The 22,783-nt window shown below is 45.9% G+C and overlaps 1 protein-coding gene and 1 long non-coding RNA gene across 2 annotated transcripts in view; both read right to left on the reverse strand.

Moving 5' to 3' along the window:
• Positions 1-15,119, reverse strand: part of SOST (sclerostin) — a 26,016-nt gene extending 10,897 nt beyond the window's left edge. Inside the window, exon 1 of the mRNA XM_082194543.1 lies at positions 14,991-15,119. The gene's annotated coding sequence lies outside the window, so the exon portion shown is untranslated. The remainder of the gene's footprint in view (positions 1-14,990) is intronic.
• A 2,006-nt stretch (positions 15,120-17,125) lies between these two features.
• Positions 17,126-21,598, reverse strand: LOC309516075. Its single transcript, XR_014212746.1, has 2 exons — positions 20,771-21,598; positions 17,126-19,412 (listed from the first exon to the last, which is right to left on the reverse strand). It is a non-coding gene; the product is annotated as an uncharacterized lncRNA (long non-coding RNA).
• Between the last annotated feature and the right edge of the window lie 1,185 nt (positions 21,599-22,783).

Consider the following 22,783-nt stretch of genomic DNA (forward strand, 5'->3'; position numbering starts at 1 on the left):
TTCATTCATTTCCAGTGCATACGTTCTTCTTGTTCCTAAAGTGCTGAGCTTTGCAGAGTGTGTGTGTGCATCATTTTATATCAAAAAAGACATAATTTCAATTCAAATTCAAGTACCCCATTTTGTTTTTTTTTTTTTATAATAATTTTTATTACATTTTTTACAGAAATAACAAAGAGATCAAAAAGTAAGAAGAAAAAAAAAGACCAGAAAAAAAGGGAAAAGAAAAACACAACCATTTCGATAACTCATTTCAAATTTCCATTGGACTTCCCCCATCTCTCGCAGAATGCATTTCTTAACAATAAATTTATCAGCAAATTATATCCTTATTTCATATGTTTCTTTCTATTTTCAATTACAGTTTAAATTTAAATCTCTTGATCAATATATACTCTGAGCAATATACCATAATATCATTTTTACCCATTTAAACCTTAATTCTTTCATAAATCTTGTCAAATTTCATAAATAATTAAGTTTTGTTACTGGGGCTAGATTCCCAATCACACGACATCTTATGTTTCATATAACTTATAATACTTTTGCAAATAGTTTTTAAATTTTTTCCAGTCCTCCTCCATTGCTTCTTCTCCCAAGTCTCGAATCCTTGCAGTCATCTCGGCTAATTCCATGTAGTTCATCAGTTGCGTGTGCCAGTCCTCCAGTGTGGGCAAATCTTGGGTCTTCCAATGCTTAGCGATAAGAATTCTTGCTGCTGTTGTAGCGTACATAAAAAAAGTTCTATCCTTTTTAGACACCTTCTGGCCGACAATGCCCAGAAGGAAGGCCTCTGGTTTCTTGGGAAAGGTGTACTTAAACACCTTTTTTAACTCATTATAGATCATTTCCCAGAAGGCCTTCAGTCTTGGGCAGGTCCACCAGAGGTGAAAGAATGTTCCCTCAGCTTCCTTGCATTTCCAACATTTGTTATCGGACAAATGGTAAATCTTAGCTAACTTAACCGGGGTCATGTACCACCTGTATACCATTTTCATAATGTTTTCTTTCAAAGCATTACATGCAGTAAACTTCATACCGGTGGTCCATAACCTTTCCCAGTCATCAGACATAATATTATAACCAATGTCCTGAGCCCATTTTATCATTGCTGATTTAACTGTCTCATCTTGGGTGTTCCATTTAAGCAGCAAGTTATACATTCTCGATAATAACTTGGTCTTTGGTTCAAGCAACTCTGTCTCAAGTTTTGATTTTTCCACCTGGAAACCTGTTTTTTTGTCTAGCTTAAAAACCTCATTAATTTGGGCATAATGCAGCCAATTTTGCACCTTATCCTTTAGTTTTTCAAAGCTCTGCAATCTCCAGTTACCTTCAATATTTTCTATTATTTCCCAATATTTCGGCCAATAAGCCTCCATATTGGTTGTTTTCCGAGCTTTGGCCTCTATTGGTGAGATCCACCTCGGAGTTTTGCTTTCCAATAAGTCTTTGTATTTTTTCCAGACCATATATATTGCTTTTCTGACAATATGGTTTTTAAACATTCCATATGATTTACCCTTGTCATACCACAAATACGCATGCCAACCTAACGAATTGTTGAAGCCTTCCAGATCTAGGACATCAGTGTTTTCTAATAGAATCCAATCTTTCATCCAGCAGAAGGCTGCCGCTTCATAGTATAGCCTTAGGTCCGGCAGGGCAAACCCCCCTCTCTCTTTTGCATCAGTTAATATCTTAAACTTTATTCGGGGCTTTTTGCCCTGCCAGACAAACCTAGAAATGTCCTTCTGCCACTTTCCAAAGCATTCCACTCTGTCCACAATCTGCAAGGCTTGAAACAAAAACAACATCTTTGGCAAAACGTTCATCTTTATAGCTGCAATTCGGCCTAACAAGGATAATTTCAGTCTTGACCAAATTTCTAAATCTTTTTTAACTTCTAACCAACATTTCTCATAATTATCTTTAAATAGATTCAAATTCTTGGAAGACAGATTGACCCCCAGGTATTTCACTTTCTTAACAATATTTAGTTCTGTCTCTTTCTGAAACCCTTCTGTTTCCATGGCCGTCAAGTTTTTCCCTAAGACTTTAGTTTTTTGCTTGTTCAACTTAAAACCCGCCACCCGACCAAATTTCTGGATCAGTTCTAAAACTCTTTTTGTACTGGGTTCTGGCTCCTGTAGTGTTAAAACCAGGTCATCTGCAAATGCTTTCAGTTTATATTGTTTCGCTCCGACCCGTATTCCTTGTACCTGCCGATCCTCCCTTATCATGTTCAGCAAAACCTCCAGGACTGAAATAAACAATAAGGGGGATAGGGGGCACCCCTGTCGTGTTCCTTTTTCAATATGAAGTTCTTCTGTCACCACATTGTTCACTATCAACTTAGCTTTTTGTTCTGAATAGATTGCTTCTATTCCATTCTCAAACCCCCTTCCCACTCCCATCCCTTCCAAATTTTTCTTCATAAATTTCCAGGAAATGTTATCAAAGGCCTTCTCCGCATCAATAAAGATCAATACTGCTTTGGTGTTAATATTTGTTTGTAAAAGTTCCAAGATATCAATAATGTTCCTGGTATTGTCAAACAAATGTCTACCTGGGAGAAAGCCGGCCTGGTCTTTATGGATTATCTCATTTAATACTTTTTTAAATCTGTTGGCCAGAATATCCGCAAATATTTTATAATCCACATTTAGGAGTGAGATGGGACGGTAGTTCTTGAGTTGAGTCTTTTCAGTTTCCACTTTAGGTATCAATGTGATGAATGCTTCTTTCCACGTATCTGGTGCCTTCCCTCCCCCCATAATCTGGTTACAAACCTCCTCTAGTGGTTGTATCAAATAGTCTTTTAACGTCCTATAATACTTGGAGGTAAGTCCATCAGGTCCTGGAGATTTGCCCAGCTGCATATTCTGAATGGCATCCTCGATTTCTTGTTGTGTTATTTTACAATTCAAGGTTGATCTCTTCTCTTGAGATATTTCTGGAAGACCATTTTCTTTCAAAAATTGTTCTATCTCGGTTACATCCTCGGGTCCTTGTGTATACAGCTTTTTAAAGTATTTCTGGAAACACTTTCTAATTTCTCCCGGTTTCTGAATGTTCTTTCCTTCAACTTCTAGATTGGTAACATAGTTTAATTTTTGTCTCTTTTTCAACTGCCAAGCTAGCAGTTTCCCACATTTATTCGCCGATTCAAATGATCTTTGTTTCATTTGTTTAATTCTCCATTCCACTTCTTGGTTAATCAGTTGCGCATATTGTGACTGGTGGAATTTAATTTCTCTTAAGGTCTCTTTGGATTTTGGGTTTAATCTTAATTTTTTCTCGCCGTCTCTTATCTTCTCCAATATCTTGTCTTTTTTACCATTCCAGAGTTTTTTCTTAATCGTATTCTGTTGTATCAGAAACCCTCTCATAACAGCTTTGCTCGCGTCCCAGATTGTTCTTTTTTCCACCGAGGTGTTCAAGTTGATTTCAAAATAGTCCTTTAAAGCTTTTTGGGCCTTCTTTACAATCTCTTGATCTCTTAGCAGGTTGTCATTCATTTTCCATCTGAAGGAGTCGGCAGTAGTAAATCTCATTTCCATTTTCAGAGCGTTATGGTCGGAGCAAGTCTTTGGGCAGATTTCTATTTTTGTGGTCTTAGGTGCCAGCCCTCTAGTTGTCCAAATTTGGTCGATCCTTGTCCATGACAGGTGGGCCTCCGAAAAGAAAGTTCCTTCTTTACCTAGGGGGTTTCTCGTCCTCCATGAGTCAATTAAATCCATATTGTCAGTTAGTTCAAAGAAAGTTTTTGGTAGTCTTCCATCTTTAGTCAAATTCTGGTTCTGTGACTTATCCATAAAAGTAGAGACAACCCCATTCATGTCTCCCATCATAATGATGTTAGAATAGTCCAGATAGTCCAATAATGTCTCATGCAGCTTCTTATAAAATTCTGATTTCCCCTCGTTTGGTGCATAAATTCCTAATATCAAAATTTTCTCTCCTTGGGTCGAAATCTCAATAGCCAGGATTCTTCCTTGTTCATCTTTAAACAAAAGTTTCGGTGAAAGAGTCTCTTTGGCGTAAATCACCACGCCTCTCTTCTTGACTCTGTCTGATGAGATGAATTCTTGGCCTAATCTTTTATTTGTTAACACCTTCCTGTGTACCCTTGTCACATGGGTTTCTTGCAAACAAATTATATCCAAATTCTCTTTCTTTAGGATATGGAAGATCCGTTTGCGTTTTTCTGGGGAATTCGCGCCATTAATGTTCCAACTATACAGCTGCAGAGACATCTTGTATCAATCTGTTGTTACTCTTGTGGGGTGTCCTCTTTTTTGTCCGAGTCCGAAGGTGGTAACTCTTTCCCTAACTCTGGTGGTGGCCAAATAGCTGCTCCTTTCTGTAGGTCTTCTCCGTGATCGTGTAGGAACTTCTGGCAATCCTCTTTCGTTTTGATTTTTATCTTCTTTCCTTTGTATTTAAATAAGACACCTTGTGGGAACTCCCACCTGTAAGGTATTCCGTTACCTCTCAAAAGTCCAGTTAGGTCAGTGTAGTTGGCTCTTAGATCCAGTAATTGTTTAGGGATATCTTTGTAAATTTGTGCTCTTCTATCCTGGATCACAAGTGCTTTATTGAAGTGTAGATCAAGTAGCTTGTCTCTCTCCTGTTTAGTCCTTAAAATAATCAAACAGTCTCTAGGCCTGTCCTTCCCAACGACTCTTCCCAATCTAAATGCAGTCGTTATTTTGAAATCTGTGTCTTGGTTTATACCCCAGAATTTGGAAAATTCTGCCGTTAAAAAGCCGGTCAAATCCTCTTTCTCAATCTCTGGGATAGAGCGTAATCTCAGGTTATTTTCCCTGTTTCGCAGTTCCACCAAAGACAGGTAGGCCTGCTGGTCTGTAATATGTTTGTGGAGCGGTCTTACCTCTCCTTTCAGTTCCTCCACTCCTTTAGCTGCAGCCTCTGCTTTTCCAATCGCAGCCTCCGCCAATTTTCGATTTTCAGATGTTGCGTCGTTTAAGTTTCCAATATCTTGTGAATGCTTGGCCACCTGTTCCGAAAGTTTGGTAATTGAAGATGTGGCTAAGTCAATTTTTGCAGTTTGATCATCCACTTTTTTGTTCAAAATTGCGAATTGTTGTAACATTTCCTCTAAAAGAGTGTTAGATCCTCCAGATGCCATATCCTCACCTATTGGTTGTTCAGCTTCTTCAGCTGGTGTTGTTGGCGAGGGTGCAGTCTGTAAAACAGCAGGGACTGAAGATCTACGTCCCTGAGAAAACAGGGTTGTTTGTGTCAGTTTGCCTTTCCCTGCCTTCGACGCAGCTCTTGTTTTTACCCTGTCGCTCATTCCACACCTGTCTTTGGATTCAAGGTCAGACTGTCAAAAGTTTCATGAGAAAGGCAGGCACAAGCGTAAACAATCTAACCATTTGACCTCCCTCCGCTCCCCTTTCTGCAGTTGCTTATGTTCATAATGTCTTAGCTGCATCTACTAATTTAAGCCTAATTAATATCCCATACATTCAAGATTACTATATTCTCACTGTGTGTCTTTGTGTTAACCCTGCTAATGATTGTATCATTTTTAAATCATTTTTAAAATACCCAATAAACGATTTCCACTCTAAATTAAAAGTCTTGAATCTTCTTGACTTCTTAGCCTTCCAGCAAGTTTCGCCATTTCTGCATATTCCAATAGTTTTTGCTGCCATTCTTCTTTGGTCAAGACATTGTCTTCTTTACATTTTGGGAGGCAAATATCATGCGAGCTGCTGTGGTCGCACACGTAAATAAGTTTTTATAATTTTCAGATATCTCTAATCCCAATATCCCGAAAAGAAAAGCCTCTGGTTTCTTAGAAAAGGTTACGAGCTTTGAGGGATTTTGTGGATTTTGCCGCCGCCGCTGTTTCTCAGTAGACATGCAGCTTGCAAAATGGCATCAATGAGTAGATTGACACACGGGGGAGATCTTAAAATGATATTGTCACCGGAAGAAATTAGACAACTGGTGAATGTTCTGCCACAAATGCGAGAGCGGAGAAGGATTTGATCAGGATAATGGGGGGGGGGGGAGAGAGATCTCAGTCCAGAATTTCAGAGCAGCCTTCTGCCTCTTTAATGGAGGCCGAGCCTATTTGGGGAGGACGACCCCCCAAGTGGTGAACAATGGGCCAAACTAAATGTTATGTTAATTTTGTGGCTTGCCCTTTTTTCTTTCAAAGGCTGTGGGTGGAAGGCTAATCCAGATCTGGACTCTGGCGTAGGGCTCGGAGGAGGAGGGGGAGAGTGACTTTCTGAAATAATGTTTTGGAAGATAATTGGCCGGGGGCCCCAAACTATCCATGCTTTACATGTGAATTGGCTCTGTCGCGTCCTGGTCTTTTTTCATACTTTGAGAGCTACGCGACCGTTCAGGAGTCAGATTTTCTCCGTGACCACGCAGGGATATCTGTATTCTCTTTCCCCACAGTTTAGGTGAAATTTTTTTCCGTTTGCGCTGCGTGCGAATCATCAGGATCAAGCAAAGGAATGTGAAAGCTTTTCTAGTCACACAGAACGCTTCATCGGAAGACCCCACAGAAAGGCTATGTTGTTAGTGAAAGGAAACAGCAACCCCAGCTATGGATAGGCAGTTATGTTCCGATTTCATGCTCATCGTTGGGTAGCCTCAGGCAAGCCACTAATCTCTAAAGTTAAAACCATCCCATCTGTAATATGGGGGCAACATTACCCTACCTTATAGGTTTCTTGTAAGGCTTACTGAGATAAAGAGCTGTGGATGCTCAGGAACATACTACATTATTATAATTATTGTTTTCACTGCTAACGGGAGGAAAGGGAGCATAAGCCTCAGCGCCTAGGGCTTGCCGATCGAAAGGTCGGCGGTTCGAATCCCCGCGGCGGGGTGCGCTCCCGTTGCTCGGTCCCAGCGCCTGCCCACCTAGCAGTTCGAAAGCACCCCCGGGGGCAAGTAGATAAATAGGTACCGCTTACCAGCGGGAAGGTAAACGGCGTTCCGTGTGCGGCTCTGGCTCGCCAGAGCAGCGTTGTCACGCTGGCCACATGACCCGGAAGTGTCTTCGGACAGCGCTGGCCCCCGGCCAATAGATGTGAGATGGGCGCACAAACCCCAGAGTCTGTCAAGACTGGCCCGTTCGGGCAGGGGTACCTTTACCTTTACCTTTAAGCAGGGCTGGATTTAGGTTTGATGAGGCCCTAAGCTACTGAAGGTAATGGGGCCCTTTACATGTCCAGCTGTCCTTTGTCAACAACTAATTGTCGCTGTTTCTTGTCTTGAATATATGCTATATGGTAATTTATGGACCTAATAAGGTATCTAAAGCCATTTGCACATAACAAATAGGAGCCTACACAACACAAAACACTGTTGCTGTATGTAGGGTTTATTTTATTTGTTTTTTATCCTATATTTTGGAAATGTACATCCAGGTTTTTTTCCTTTAAATTTTTTTGGGGGCCCCAAGAGAGTGGGGCCCTAAGCTATAGCTTGTTTAGCTTATACATAAATCTGGCACTGGTTGGAAGGGATCACAGGTCATACCCACTTCAATGGGACCCTGACATTAAAAACCTGGATAGCTCAGTTGGCTAGAGTGTGGTGCTGATAATGCCAAAGTTGCGGGTTCGATTCCTGCATTGCAGGGGGTTGGACTAGATGATCCTCAGGGTCCCTTCCCGCTCTACAGTTCTATGCTTCTAAGAGGCTCATGCTCCACCAATGGAGCTCATCTAGGGTTTCAAAAACAAACTTGATTTCATTGTCCATTTGCAAAGTTGAAACCAGATTTGGATAATCTAGTGCACTTACTGGGGAAGATTCATGATGTGTCTAGTTACAGCACAAAACTCTTAAATGTGCAAAGAAAGAGTTAAAAATAACTTTTGTTTTTTAAAAAAACTAGAAGCTTTTCTTATGGGAATTATAGGGACAGAGCTACCTAAATTGTATAGAAATTTATTTATGTATGCTACTGCAGCAGCAAGAATGCTACTTGCCCAAAAGTGGAAAGAAGCAGAAGTCCCAGCAAAGGAAGAATGGATGCAAAAACTTACGGAATATGCAGAAATGGCGAAACTTCCCGGAAGAATCAGAAATCAAGATGTTATAAAAAGATAACAAACTTTTTACATAAAGGAATGGAAATGGTACATAAAGGAATGGAAATGGTTTGTTGAATATTTACAGATAAATTGCAAACAGATAAAAACATTGGCAGGATTATTGTAACAACCTGCAGTTTCGTAAAAGTATATATTTAAAGTGGATAATTCAATCAGCAAATTAAATGAATTTGGATATGCAGAAGATATTTTAAAAATACATTTAAAGTACCACAGAAAGAGGGGGAAGGAAGTCAAATTTTGAAATGTTAAATTGATTGTAAAACTAATGAAATGTATAAACTTGAAAAGTATAAATAAAAACATTAAAGAACAGGCTGTCATCTTCGAAACTCTCACAGCTACGGATTGTCAGAGCGCTGGCTTCAGCATGTGGACATGAGCTCTCCCTAGGCATTGGCTTAGCTGCTGATTGAGACGTCTTGGAATGTTTGCAAACATCTTGACTGGTCCGGGATTTAAAAGGCCAGCACAAAAGCCCCCGGGGGCAAATAGGATTGTGGAGAGATGGTAAAGGTAAAGGTAAAGGTACCCCTGCCCGAACGGGCCAGTCTTGACAGACTGTGGGGTTTGTGCGCCCATCTCACATTTATTGGCCGGGGGCCAGCGCTGTCCGGGGACACTTCCGGGTCACGTGGCCAGCGTGACATCGCTGCTCTGGCGAGCCAGAGCCGCACACGGAACGCCGTTTACCTTCCCGCTGGTAAGCGGTACCTATTTATCTACTTGCACCCGGGGGTGCTTTCGAACTGCTAGGTGGGCAGGCGCTGGGACCGAACAGCGGGAGCGCACCCCGCCGCGGGGATTCGAACTGCCGACCTTTCGATCGGCAAGCCCTAGGCGTTGAGGCTTTAGCCCACAGCGCCACCCGCGAGATGGTAGGAAAGGGTTAATCAGAGATGCGCAAGAGCACACCATGCGAATGACATGTGTGTTTGCATTAACATTGCATGTGACTGTCGGATGGCAGGGACACAGGAATGGGAGATATTACACTCAAAGCAATATTACTATAGACTCAATAATTCAGGTGGAGGTCAGGTGGAGGTCAGGTGGAGTGAAGATTTACTGTGCTCAGCAAAGGACTGGTGCGTATTTTATTTTTCCCTGATCAGAGCTTGAAAAGTCATTGAAAAACAAACTATGTTATACAGCTGTCCAGGATCACATCTACACCATACTTGTCAGGAGCGAGCCAGCAATAAATCACACCATGCAAATTGGAGTTGACCCTTTATTAACAGGAATACGATCCGCACTATAGACTTAGTGAGCACAGCAGCTCATCACCGGTGGTCTTCCTCCATGAAAATGCTCAGTTGGTACAGCATGAGACCTCGGGGTTGTGGGTTCAAGCCCAGGTGGGGGGTTAGACTTGATGACCCTCATGGTCCCTTCCAACTCTACAGTTCTATGATTCTGTGTGACTCGAGGGTGATGAGCACCTCTAAACATGTGCAGAGAGCTTTCATTGAATAAATTCGCCTCCACTCATTTTCCGATGGCTGATAGGTAGCTAAAACAACACCTCCAGAAACAAGAGCACGATATTGTTTAATCCACAAGTGTCCCATGGGGTCCCATCCAATTCTACTATTCACCTGGGGCTGAAAGAAGAGTTTCCCACTCAGGATATGGTTTTAAGTCTAGGGAACCAGTGGCCCTCCAGGTGGTGTTGGACTCCTGAACCCTCATCAGCCACAGCTAAGCTGGATAATGGTCAGGGATGGAAGCTAGTCCTAAAAGACTGGAAGGCCCATCGAATCATAGAATAGTAGAGTTTGAAGGGACCCAAGGGTCATCTAGTCCAACCCATTGCAATGTAGGAATGCATAGATCTCTAATAACAATAACAATAATAAATTTATACCTTGCCCATCTGGCTGGGTTTCCCCAGCCACTCTGGGTGGCTTCCAACAAATTATAAAACCACAACATAACTTCAAAAATTAAAAACGTCCCTATACAGGGCTACCCTCGGTTGTCTTCTAAAAGTCAAGATAGTGGTTTATTTCTTTGACATCTGATGGGAGGGCGTTCCACATGGCGGGTGCCACTACCGAGAAGGCCCTCTGCCTGGTTCCCTGTAACTTGGCTTCTCGCAGGGAGGGAACGGCCAGAAGGCCGTCAGAGCTGGACCTCAGTGTCCGGGCTGAACGATGGGGGTGGAGACTTTTCTTCAGGTATACTGGGTTGAGGCCGTTTAGGGCTTTAAAGGTCAGCAGCAACACTTTGAAGGGTGCTCGAAATTCCCTGCATTAGACCTAAAACCACATCTGGATAACTCAAAAGGCTTTTTTACCATCTCTTGTCCTTCTCTCAAGTGGTGTTATCAGGCCAGGAATTGCAGGGCAGAAATCCAGGTCACCATTCAGGGGTGGTCCTCAAGGTGGTCCTCAAACGCAACGAGGCCTGCTTACCATATTGTGGTGGCAAATAAAACAGTCTTCATTACCATCTAAAGCAGCGTTGGGGAACCAGTGGCCCTACAGAGGTTGTTGGACTCCCAAAACCTAGCATGGCCAATGGGCAGGAATAACAGAAATCATAATAATTCAGTGACACCTGGAAGCAGCGGCGTAGCGTGGGTTATCAGGACCCAGGGCAAGGCAAGTAATTTGCGCCCCCTAACCCGGGGCAAGGCAAGTAATTTGCGCCGCCTAACACCTAACCATGGTCATTAATACGCCAAGATGCGCGTCTTTGGGCGTCGCGGCGCAGCCTTCTCGGTCTCCCTCCCCGGCCCGGCTAGTCCCGACGCGGCTTCTTTCTGGCGCGGGGAGGGGGCGGCTCTGGGGCCAGTGCGTCGGCCGGCCTCCGGCGCGGGTGGGGGTGCCCCGTCGGGGCGGGTGGGCTGTCTTGGTGCGCAGGCACTAGAGCGCCGCCGATGGCGCGTTTGGTGGGCTGCGCGCGTCCAGACAGCGACCCGAGCCTGGGCGGCGTGGCGCTTGGTGCCGGAGCCTCCGCCCGCAGCGCCCCGTCAGGAGACCCGGCCGGAAGGAGCCTCGAGCCGGCTGTCGGACGCGGTTGAAGCAGCCAGGGCGGCATGGCAGGCGGCTCCTCGGTGACTCCACGCGGCCAGCCCAGCGCGCTGGCCGAGCCCCGCAGGCAAACGCTGCCCGTCGGTGAGGAGGGGCTGCCTGGCGCGCCCTCCGTGGCCCTGATGTGCGGGGACCGCGGCGAGCGCTGAGAGCCGCTGCCAGCTACAGCCTGCGCCCGAGGCTCTTCGGCGACTCCGGAGGCAGCGAGCGCGCCCCCCCAGAAGTTGCGCCCGGTGCGGCTGGCACCCCTGGCACCCCCCACGCTACGCCACTGCCTGGAAGACACCCCACTCCGTTTCAGTAGAGTGGTACCTCGGGTTACAGACGCTTCAGGTTACAGACTCCGCTAACCCAGAAATAGTACTTCGGGTTAAGAACTTTGCTTCAGGATGAGAACAGAAATCGCACGGCGGCAGCGGGAGGCCCCATTAGCTAAAGTGGTGCTTCAGGTTAAGAACAGTTTCAGGTTAAGAACGGACCTCCAGAACGAATTAAGTTCTTAACCAGAGGTACCACTGTAAACACATTTGTGTGCAATATATAGTCCTAGCTTAGCCCTCGGGAGCAGCTGCTTCGGACGTCCTCCTTTCAAAATATAGGCTGGCTCCCCCTCCTCCATCTTTGCTGGAACCTGTCCTGATGTTTTGCATTATAGCTGCACTATATTCCCAGCTGAGATCCTAAAAGCAGATGTTTAGTTTGTTCCGTTTCCCCCTCACTGTCTCCTCTGTCCACCTTGCCCCAGACAGCTTCCCCTAGCGTTTATTTATCTGGGATTGTTCTCTCTACCCTCCCCGTTCCCAACGCACGCCCCCCCACCCCCGTTTCCTGTTTTCTTCATGAATGGGGCTCCCTGTTTGTGCAACACTTCTCCGGAAACTGTCCCCTGATAGGACGCATTGTGGTGGCCAGCTTGGACATTTAAGCAAGCATTCCATCCCCATTGTTTCTTTTCCCCTATAAGACTCTGGTCTGCGAAGCTCTGACAATAAGAACATAATTGCAGAAATCTAGAGTGTCAGGGGTCCCTTTACCTTTAAGGGACGAGGTGGCACTGTGGTCTAAACCACAGAGCCTAGGGCTTGCAGATCGGAAGGTCGGCAGTTCAAATCCCCGCAACAGGGTGAGTTCCTGTTGCTCGGTCCCTGCTCCTGCCAACCTAGCAGTTCGAAAGCACATCAAAGTGCAAGTAGATAAATAGGTACCACTCCGGCGGGAAGGTAAACAGTGTTTCCATGCGCTGCTCTGGTTCGCCAGAAGCGGCTTAGTCATGCTGGCCACATGACCCGGAAGCTGTCTGCGGACAAACGCCGGCTCCCTTGGCCTGAAAGCGAGATGAGCGCTGCAACCCCAGAGTTGTCCGCAACTGGACTTAACAGTCAGGGGTCCCTTTACCTTTAGTGTGGGGGTCTGAGTCACCAAACAGAAGGTGTCTTATTTCGCACACACAACATGCAAACCCTTAAGGAAGTTTAACGTTCCCTATGATTCTTTTATTAACTGTGCCTCCTGAGGGGAGAGTACTTATAACACACACACACACCTCCAGAGATGGAGGCAGAGGCGCTTGGTTCTTGCCTTAATATTATTCCACATCTTCCAAGGCTGAGTATTAAAAGCAGGGGCCGAACCTCACCTTTAAAGATACAACCTGTTGCTTCACCCTGAGGCATGCCTAGGCAACTTTGCATCTCCTTGTAATTTAGCGTGGAGCCTGTTTTCCTTTCTCCAGGGCATTTGTGAGAGGAAAGTTAGCTACATTCCTAAATCCACCCGTGAAGCATTTTTTTTAAAAAAAAGAAATGGGAAAGTGCAGTGCAGCACCCTTGAGCGTCGTTCAATTAACTCTACTGCAGTGCGAAAGCATTTTAAATGGATGCCCATTTAAATGGAATTCCTGGGGCATCCCAGTAAATATGTGGGGTATTATTATTATTATTATTATTATTATTATTGACATCCCTATTTTCATCGGAGAAATGTTCAACAGTATGAAATACAGTAGTACATAAAAATATATAATATAATAAATGTAATTGTGCAACAGCCTGGAATCTCCCCCAGAAACCTGATCCCATGAAGGTGTGAGCAGGGGCTCAACAGCCTAGGTAGTGACAGGTAATCTGAAGGCCTGTTTGCACCCATGAGCACTGTCCCTAGATCGGCATCACGGGCGAGGAGGGCTAGCTCTCTGGTCCTTTGAGAAGGTCCCTGGAACCTGCCAGCCTTCTAGATAGCGGCTCCGCAGTTTTGAAATTTCCTCCTGAAATCTCAGGCAGGCCTCTTGAGCCCCTTCTCTCAGCCACTCCAAAGTGTACGGTACCTATTTGACCGAAGCCACCTCAGTTTCTGATTTGATCCCAGAATGCCCCGCTTTTCCTTAGGATGTTCCTAATTTGATCCAAGACACGTTGGAGGGTATAGAGTTATCCGGCCCCCGAGTCATTTGAAGCCAGCCATGTATAGGGATGTTCTTAAAATGTTTAATGTTTTATTGTGGTTTAATATATGTTGGAAGCTGCCTAGAGTGGCTAAGGAAAGCCAGTCAAATGGGTGGGGTATAAATAGTCAAAATTGTTGTTGTTGTTGAATAGGATGTCCCAATTTTAATCAGAGGAATGTTGCACTGTATGTTCTCTGCCTCCTCTTCTTCTGTCAGAAACTTTTGTATTCTACAACGCTTTTTACAACTGATTCTGTGCTGGCTCTTAAGTGCACTGCAAAAATACCCGTTGGGTTGTGTTTTTCCTATCTTCCATCCAATTTTAAAATGTGAGCCATATTCACCTTTGCAGTTCGGCTGTGGTCTGTGCATTGGAGGCAGCCCTTTGCACATGCACAGGGGACAGCCCATGTGCAGACGACGGCCTCATGAATAGGAGTGGGAGGGGGGGTATATTAGTTATTCAATTTCTACCCCAGCTTCACTCCACGGGGCTCGAGGCGGCAGCATATGTGGTTGTCTCCCTCTTCCCATTTTAACCTCACAAAAAGCCTGTGAGGTAAAGGTAAAAGGTAAAGGACCTGTGAACAGTTAAATCCAGTCAAAGGTGACTATGGGGTTGCGGCGCTCATCTTGCTTTCAGGCCGAGGGAGCAGGTTTGTCCACAGACAAACTTTGCTTTCTGGGACATGTGGCCATCAGGACTAAACCGCTTCTGGTGCAATGGAACACCGTGACAGAAACCAGAGCGCACGGAAACGCCGTTTACCTTCCCACCTGAGCCGTACCTATTTATCTACTTGCACTGGTGTGCTTTCAAACTGCTAGGTTGGCAGGAGCTGGGACAGAGCAATGGGAGCTCACTCTGTCACGAAGATTCGAACTGCTGACCTTCCGATCGGCAAGCCCAAGAGGCTCAGTGGTTTAGACCATAGCACCACCCGCGTCCCTTCTGAGGTAGGTTAGGCAGTGTAGCACATCAGTAGTTTTCTACAGAGGCAGATCAGTGGCACAACTAGGGGCTGATCCACACACCTCTCCTTGTCCTGCCACCTTCCCCCAGGGAAAATGCACTTTCTACCGCCGAATCGGAGCAAACACCAACCAGGTGTTCTGCAAATTGACGTTTGCTCTGATGCAACTGTAAAGAGCAGGTTTTCCCAGGGGAATCAGCAGGCCCACGGGAAATTGCTTTAGCCATGCCTAGAAATCAGGGGACAAACGGAAAATTGCATGCAGTTGTTTTTTCTAGCCACATGTACTGACCAGCATCAGTCAGCCCTAGAAAGCAAAGGATTGTAGCAAAGACGCTGAACGCATGGCCATGCACACACCCAACAGGGAATGAAACCGCTATGCCTGATTGGCTTTGTGGGCCCAACACACCTTTGATGCTGAGAGCAGCACGCTCCATCCCTGTAAGATGGGAAGGGAGCACAGGAATGCCATCGAGCGGCACAGCTGAAGGTGGAAGTTGCAGCACCTCCTGCCCAGAACGAAGGCGTCAGGGCACCACCTGGCGTCAACGAATGGTAAGTGCGAAAGAGAGCACACATTCCATCCAACAAGCTTTGATGAACTGCTACCCTGTTTTTCCACAGGGTAAATGGAACCCGCCCTCAAAAGCCCTTTAGATGACAGTAAGAGCTGTTGAACAGTGGAAGGGGCTCCCTTGGGAGGTGGTGGACTCTCCCTCCTTGGAGGCTTTTAAGCAGAGGTTGGATGGCCATCTGTCATGGATGCTTTAGCTGAGATCCCTGCTGTGCTCGGCCTGGGGGTAACCTGAGTAACACGGTCCAGGTCTGGTCCCAAATCCAAGGGTTCCACGAGGAGCCAGTCCGACAGGGCCAAGGCAGGACACGAGGCAGCAAACCAGGCAAGGTCAGGCACAGGATCTCAGGCAGCTTATGGCAAACAGCAATGTTGCTCCCACAACCTGGGGCGGGGTCCGACAGCCTTTTATCTCTGACAGGGTAACGGCCGGTCCTGATCCCCCGGTGACTCACCTCCCTGTCTCGCCCGAAGGCGAGCACTCCTCCTGCGAGTACTCAGGTCTCTCATTCTCTCAGACCTTAGTCTCTGCAGCTTGGGAGACGTCGGTGGGTTACTAGACCCAGGGGCCGCCTCAGCCTCCCCTGACCAAACCGGTAGTGGAGCAGCTGTAAGCGATGGCCCAGCTGAAGGCAACGAGGTCATCCCCGCATCTGGAGCCAGGGCAGGCTCAGGCCCCTGACTTGGCCCAGCTGGAGTTTGTTGCAGGGGAACCTGTGCAGACTGGGACTCTTCAGGATCAGGCCCCAGACTTGGTTCAGATGCCACCTGAGGCAAAGTGCAGACTGAGACTCCTCTGGTTCCGAGTCCGAGCCCAAGTCCCAGGCCATCACACCTACATTGGACTAGAAGACCCTTGGCGTTTCTTTCAACCCTACAATTTTATGATTCTATGAAGCAGGGTCAACCAGCCTTGCCATGCATTCAGGCAGAGAGCGATCCTGCCATTTTCATCTCTCCATCTCTGAAGGAAGAGTGGGCTACAATCTGTAGACAACGCTAATCGTCGTCTGCCGGGTCTGGACGGTGCCCATAGCATTCGCTGTGGCCTCATAGACCAAAAATCCCTGGACATTTGAGAAATAAGGAGTGTTTGGAACTGGCCTCAGAGGCTAAAGTTATTACAGCATCCTTCCTGGAGTCGACGGATAAAGAGAAACCGTCCCAGTGTCCTGATTTACCAGGGACAGTCCCAGAATTACAGAAGCTGTCCCTGTTTCTGATTTGATCCCAGATTTGTCCCACTTGCCCTTTCTGAAGGATGTCCTTATTTACAGCTGAGAAATATGTGGTGGGATTTTCCGTTAGTTAATGAATTTTGGAAACAGTTTAGTATAGAAATATCAGAAATTGTGGCTAGGAAGGTGGAAATATCTAAATTAATGGTTCTTATTAGCCTGAGTAGCACCGAGTTAAAAACAAAAGAGGAATGTAAATGGGTAAAATTGATGGTAACTGCAGCCAGACAGGTTATAGCGAGTAATTGAAAAAATGCAGAAGTGCTGGGGTGAACCAATGGAGGAAAAAATTGAATATTATAATTTTAGAATATATAACTGTGAAGATACACAGAATGAAAGGGTTTAAGGTCAGTGAGAAGAGGAGGATTGGTTTGAGAAGATATTGAATTATTTGGGTAGATTTGAACAATTTGGGGCAATTAAAATGTTGAAAGTTAAATAAACCTTGTGGAGAGAGGAGTGTTAATGTATATGGAACTGTACATATGGTCGATTTGAATATGTTATTATTGATTAGGTATACTCAATGTATCAGCTGCCTGGGGGGTTTCACTGTTGGGTTTTGGTTGTTGGTAAAAAATAATATATATAAAAAAATTACAGCTGAGAAATGTTGGAGGGGATGCAATAAGGTGTCCCTCTTTTCATCCCCCCTTTTGGGGGGAGAGAGGGTCCCGGGCAAACCCCACATTCCCCCTACACACCCACAAAAGACACACATCAGTGGAGTGTAATGCCACACAAATACTTTATTGGACACTGGTGGGTCATCTCTCCTCCCACAAGAGACAACAATCAAACTTATAAAAGATGGCAACACACATCATTCTGGTAACTTATTTCCCCCCCCCCAATTCCATCACCCGAGGTGGGCACTACCCAATGGCTGCTCAGCCCCTTCCACTTTTTCTCACTGAAGTAGCCCCTTCCCCAAATACATTAATTCTGAATCGCTCATTCCCGGCGAACGCTACACCCTCCAACATCCAGGCACTTGGAGCTTCGGCAGACAGGAGTCAACACAGTCTGCAGGGAAGCCATCGCCAAGCCCCAAGGTGCAGCGTGCTGACAGAACCGGGCTTGCTCAGAGCATGTCCCGTGGATTTAAAAAAGGGACTTGCTTGCACATAAAGGGGCCTCAGCTGCACAACCCTCTCCTGATGCGCGTTTGCTCAGATTTCACTTGGTTCAGGCAACCGGGCTGACTCCTGAATAAACTGCATACCGTATTTTTCACTCTATAAGACGCACCAGACCACAAGACGCACCTAGTTTTTGGAGGAGGAAAACAAGAAAAAAAAATATTCTGAATCTCAGAAGCCAGAACAGCAAGAGGGAACGCTGTGCAGTGAAAGCAGCAATTCCTCTTGCTGTTCTGGTTTTGGGATAGCTGCACAGCCTGCATTCGCTCCATAAGACGCACACACATTTCCCCTTACTTTTTAGGAGGGAAAAAGTGAGTCTTATAGAGCAAAAAATACGGTATATACTGTAGAATGGCGGCCCTCCATCCAAACTCGGCGTAGGCAAGTTTGCAAGCGATCCAGAGACAGCACTCCACCCTGACAAGCGCTTGAAAACTACCTTACACCAAACTGAAGATCCACCTTGCCCAGTGCTGTCTGTTCTGACTGGCAACAGCTCTCCGCAGACAGAGACTTTTAAGTGGAGATGCTTGGGGGGGGGGGCGTGTTGAACCTGAGACTTTCAGCATGCAAAGCATGTGCTTTGTCACCAACCCAAAGCTCCTCTTCCTCCTCCCAGGTTGAAAAAGGAAAGACTTGACTCCTCGCTAAAAAGGCTGGCAAGAAACAAGGCCATGAGAGTTGGCAGTGGGGCGTTTTTTGTCATTGTTTAAGTGTGCAGGGCTCCAGACTACGGGGAAGATGCGCTTTCGAACCTAGTAGCTCCGACTTCTAACAAATCCCATGGACCCCAAGGTCAGGTGTTCATAAACGCACTCTGCACGTGCTTCTGAGGGCCTTCCCACATTCCAGGCCTCCGAGTGAAATCTTGAAGGCAAGGGTGTCACAACAGGATTTTTTTGGGGGGGGGCAGTGCACTGTATATAGATGGGGCTGGCTGCCCCACTTGCAGCGAAAATAAATAATTAAATAAAGCAAGACCACACGTTCTCATAAAAGTTGCACGGAATCTAACCTGAGTTCAAAAGAGAGCGTGAACCTCTCTCTTTGCCCACAAACTATTGCTTTTGAGCGGGTGCGCCACTACAGCCCAGTTGCAGCTACAAGGGCAAAACAAAAAACAAAAAAACACCTGGGTTACTCAGGTATCTATCCAGAGTAATGAATCACTTCTCTACCAAGAAGGGTAAGAAGTCCCTTCGCCCCTAAGTCTGAACCCTGAGAGAAAATCTAAAGAAGCACACATACCGAGTGAAAGTCCAAAACCAGCTTAAAAATGAACCAGCGAGTACCTTCTCCATTGACTTCCTGTGCCAGCTTGAAGCTGGTTTTGGCCTCCCTTTAGTCTCGTGCAACTTGAAAACTTACCCCTGGCACTCATAACAGCTAGGACTTGTTGGCCATAAACACACGCCGAAAGGTACTGTTTTGAAATTGGCTGTTTTTAGAACATTCCTCCCGAGACCCAGACAACCAGATTTATTTCCTACTTCAGCCTAAAGCTGCACTGGGCCCTAAAGCAGCCTTCCTTGAGCTTGGGTCCCCAGATGTTGTTGGACTACAACTCCCATCATCGCTAGCTAACAGGACAAGTGGTCAGGGATGATGGGAGTTGTAGTCCAACAACATCTGGGGGCCCAAGCTCGAGAAAGGCTGCCATAAGGGGAAGAACAGGTACTATAAATATTTATGAGTGCAAAGGATGCTCTGGGGAAGCCACACAGGAGAAAAGGGTATTTTGTTAGATTGAGCTTTTTGGAGGAAATAAGGAATAGCAAAGCAGGCACTCCCATCTTTTTTTAACCGTTACAATATCCAGATTGAGCAACAGCGACTTTGCTTCAGTGGGGGTGGTGAACGGCGGTTTGCGCCTGGGTCTCCCCAGTCCAAATTTCCAGGGCTCTGGACCTCGGGGGGTAAACACGAGGCCACATTGGCTCGACAGAAGCTAAGGGATGCCTTCAAAATGAAGCAATCCCTGCGGTTCAAATCACCCCCAGCCAGCATGGTCAGTGGTCAGGGATGATGGGAATTATAGTACAATAACAGGACTCCCAGCCTCGGTCGTGTAGCTGATAGCAGCCTGGTAACCCACACAAGGCAAAGAGTGGCGAGATCAAGGATTTGAAGTCATGCTTCCCATTCCCAAACAGACTTGCTGTCTTGTTCGCTGATCTAACCTACTGACCCCTGGAAAGACTTAGGTCTGGACCTCCTACAACGCTGGGCCCTAAAGCGAGATCTCTTTTTCTTAGCCTCTGCTGCCCCTTGCCCTGCTTCCTGCTCTTTAAGGTGGTCTTCAGATGACAACAGGGGAGTCCGGCTATGGTCATTTCACTGCAAAGCTATCTGAGTCTCATTTCCCCCCCCCCCAAAAAAAAACCCCAAATATGCAGCAGCTATCCTTCAAAAAATCCGCACCTCTCTGGTTTTCTGCAGTGCTGTTTTCTGGCTGAAAAATGCATACAGGAATATATGCCCTGCAGGTTAAAATAACACCCAAACAAACGTATATTATATTAGTGTTGGGGTGGGGCGGGAAAATGCACACCAAAATACTGGTGAATTTTGGCGAGGGCTTTCGGTGTGATGAATTGAGGATTGGGAAAATGAGAAACTGAAATGCACGAATTCATCCACCCTTGCTACAGCGAGAGGTCGAAGCCTTTGACCTCCCTCTACCCTGTTCCGAGACCCAAACGGAAGAGAAATGAACTGGGGAAAGCGATCCCAATAGAGCTGGTTAGGAACACTGGAAGCCATCTTAAAAATGGTTAAACCTCTGGCCCACTCAGCTCAGTACTGGCTGGCAGCAGCTCTTTCTAAAGGGGAGGTCCTTTTCAGCTCTACCTAGAGACACCGAGGACTGATATGGGGGCCTTTTTAGACACAGGTCACGTGCTCTGCTGTTGAAGGGGCTCCAACCCCGTTCCCAACACCCCAAGCACAGTTGCTGTCTGCCTTTCTGCATCCTGCACAATGTCTCCGACCTAGTGGTGATCTGGGGTATTGCAGTTGTAGGATACCTACAAAAGGAAGCACCCTCTGTTTCTATGGCAGAGGAGAAGAAAAAGAGCTCAGAAAAACCCATCCAGCGAAATATCAGCTCAGCTCTACCACATGGAGCAAACACCATGTATTTCCCGTGTGTAAGAAGACTGTTTTTCCAAACCCAAAATTAATAAATCAATATTTTTGGGTTGCCAAAGCTCTTGAGCTTTTGTGGGGCAATCGCCCTCCAAGTTGTTGATCTCCATGCTGAAAACTGTGCACAAGACAGCCCCCCCATGTAAAAGAAGGCCCCGCCCCCCATTTTTTACTCAAAAAAGTTAAGAAAAGAAAACATTGTCTTCCACATGGGAAAATACGGTGCGTAGCCAAAATCAAACAGAATCAAGGAAAATTCCTAAACTCAAAACAAGGTTGTGCGTACTTGAGGCCAAGGGAGAGAGCACATCTTTACAGATCAGCTTATTTGAGCTCATTCGTTTCACTTCCACAATGGAAGATTTCAAAATTGCCATCACTAGAGGAGACCAGGCAAAAAAAAAGCCGATTGCCAATAACCCCGATTGCAGGGATGACCCTCTGGATGCTGTCGGGACTACAATTCCCATCATCCCTTCTCACTGGCCCTGCTGGATCACATGATTCCCCATCACTGCCTTATCGGACCAGCAGACGCCATCTTTTGAATATAGCTAAGCACTGACACACACACCCCTTCACGCCAAACACATTTAGGCAGAGGCAACAACCTGGTGACTTTGTCCTACGACTCCCCAAGACGTCAGTGGCCACATGCGGCTGGTGCGCCACCCGACACATTCCTGGGCATAGGATCCCAAACCGCTACCGCATTGGCCTTCAAATAACAAGCATAGTAAATCTGCTTTGGACACACAAAAAACGTGAGTACAGCTATTATCAATGACCTATATACAAAAGGCTACTTGCCTCGATAGCGTGTTCTCAAATGGCTTTTCTTCATTGCTTGTGTGCATATTTTATATATATTATATCAGTGTATTATGTGTGTGTGTGTGTGTGTGTGTGTGTATATATATATATATATATATGCAGGTTTTGGTGTCTTCGGGTGTCTTCCCGTGTAAGAGTCGGGGTGTCTGTGCGACGTTTCGACGAGGTCTCACTCGTCATCTTCAGGCTGGTGCTTTCGGCTTCTTGTTACTGGAACAGAGCAGAGTCTGGTGTTTGAGTTCCTATAAATACTGTTGAGGGGTGTGGTGTATAGCCTCCAACGTTCTGGGCAGAGAGGAAGTTCCTAGATTAGTGTGCCTTTTCTTCTTTGTTCCTTAATTACTTGAGGGATATCTTGGGTGATTTCATGAGTGATATTCTGAATATCACTGGGTGGGTCATTAATTACTTGAGGGATATCTTGGGTGATTTCATGAGTGATATTCTGAATATCACTGGGTGGGTCATTAAGTGTAGATTAGAGAGCTTTAGCAACTAAAGGGTGGGTGGGTCATTAAGTGTAGATTAGAGAGCTTTAGCAACTAATCTACACTTAATGACCCACCCAGTGATATTCAGAATATCACTCATGAAATCACCCAAGATATCCCTCAAGTAATTAATGACCCACCCAGTGATATTCAGAATATCACTCATGAAATCACCCAAGATATCCCTCAAGTAATTAAGGAACAAAGAAGAAAAGGCACACTAATCTAGGAACTTCCTCTCTGCCCAGAACGTTGGAGGCTATACACCACACCCCTCAACAGTATTTATAGGAACTCAAACACCAGACTCTGCTCTGTTCCAGTAACAAGAAGCCGAAAGCACCAGCCTGAAGATGACGAGTGAGACCTCGTCGAAACGTCGCACAGACACCCCGACTCTTACACGGGAAGACACCCGAAGACACCAAAACCTGCATATATATATATATATATATATATATATATATATATATATATATCCAGATACTCATATGAAACACAGCGAATATACAAAAAGATTACATGGTTAGCGGAGAGTGTGTTTCTATCTATTTACAGTAATGCGACTTCCCCATCTCGTAATGCTCCGAGAGGTCAGACCAAGCGTGAGTGGGGGAGATATGGGGCAGCCGGTGCTTCTCTAAAAGAAAAAGGTGGGGAAAGTGGGGGGGGGAGGCAACTGGCTCTGCGCTCCTGCCTGCTCCCCATCTGCTCCGGGTTTGCTCCCATTAGGAGCCTATTTCTCTGCTTCCTGCAGCCTCATTTGGATG

Source organism: Podarcis vaucheri (assembly GCF_965113315.1).
Source record: "Podarcis vaucheri genome assembly, chromosome: 13".
Lineage (NCBI taxonomy): Eukaryota > Metazoa > Chordata > Lepidosauria > Squamata > Lacertidae > Podarcis > Podarcis vaucheri.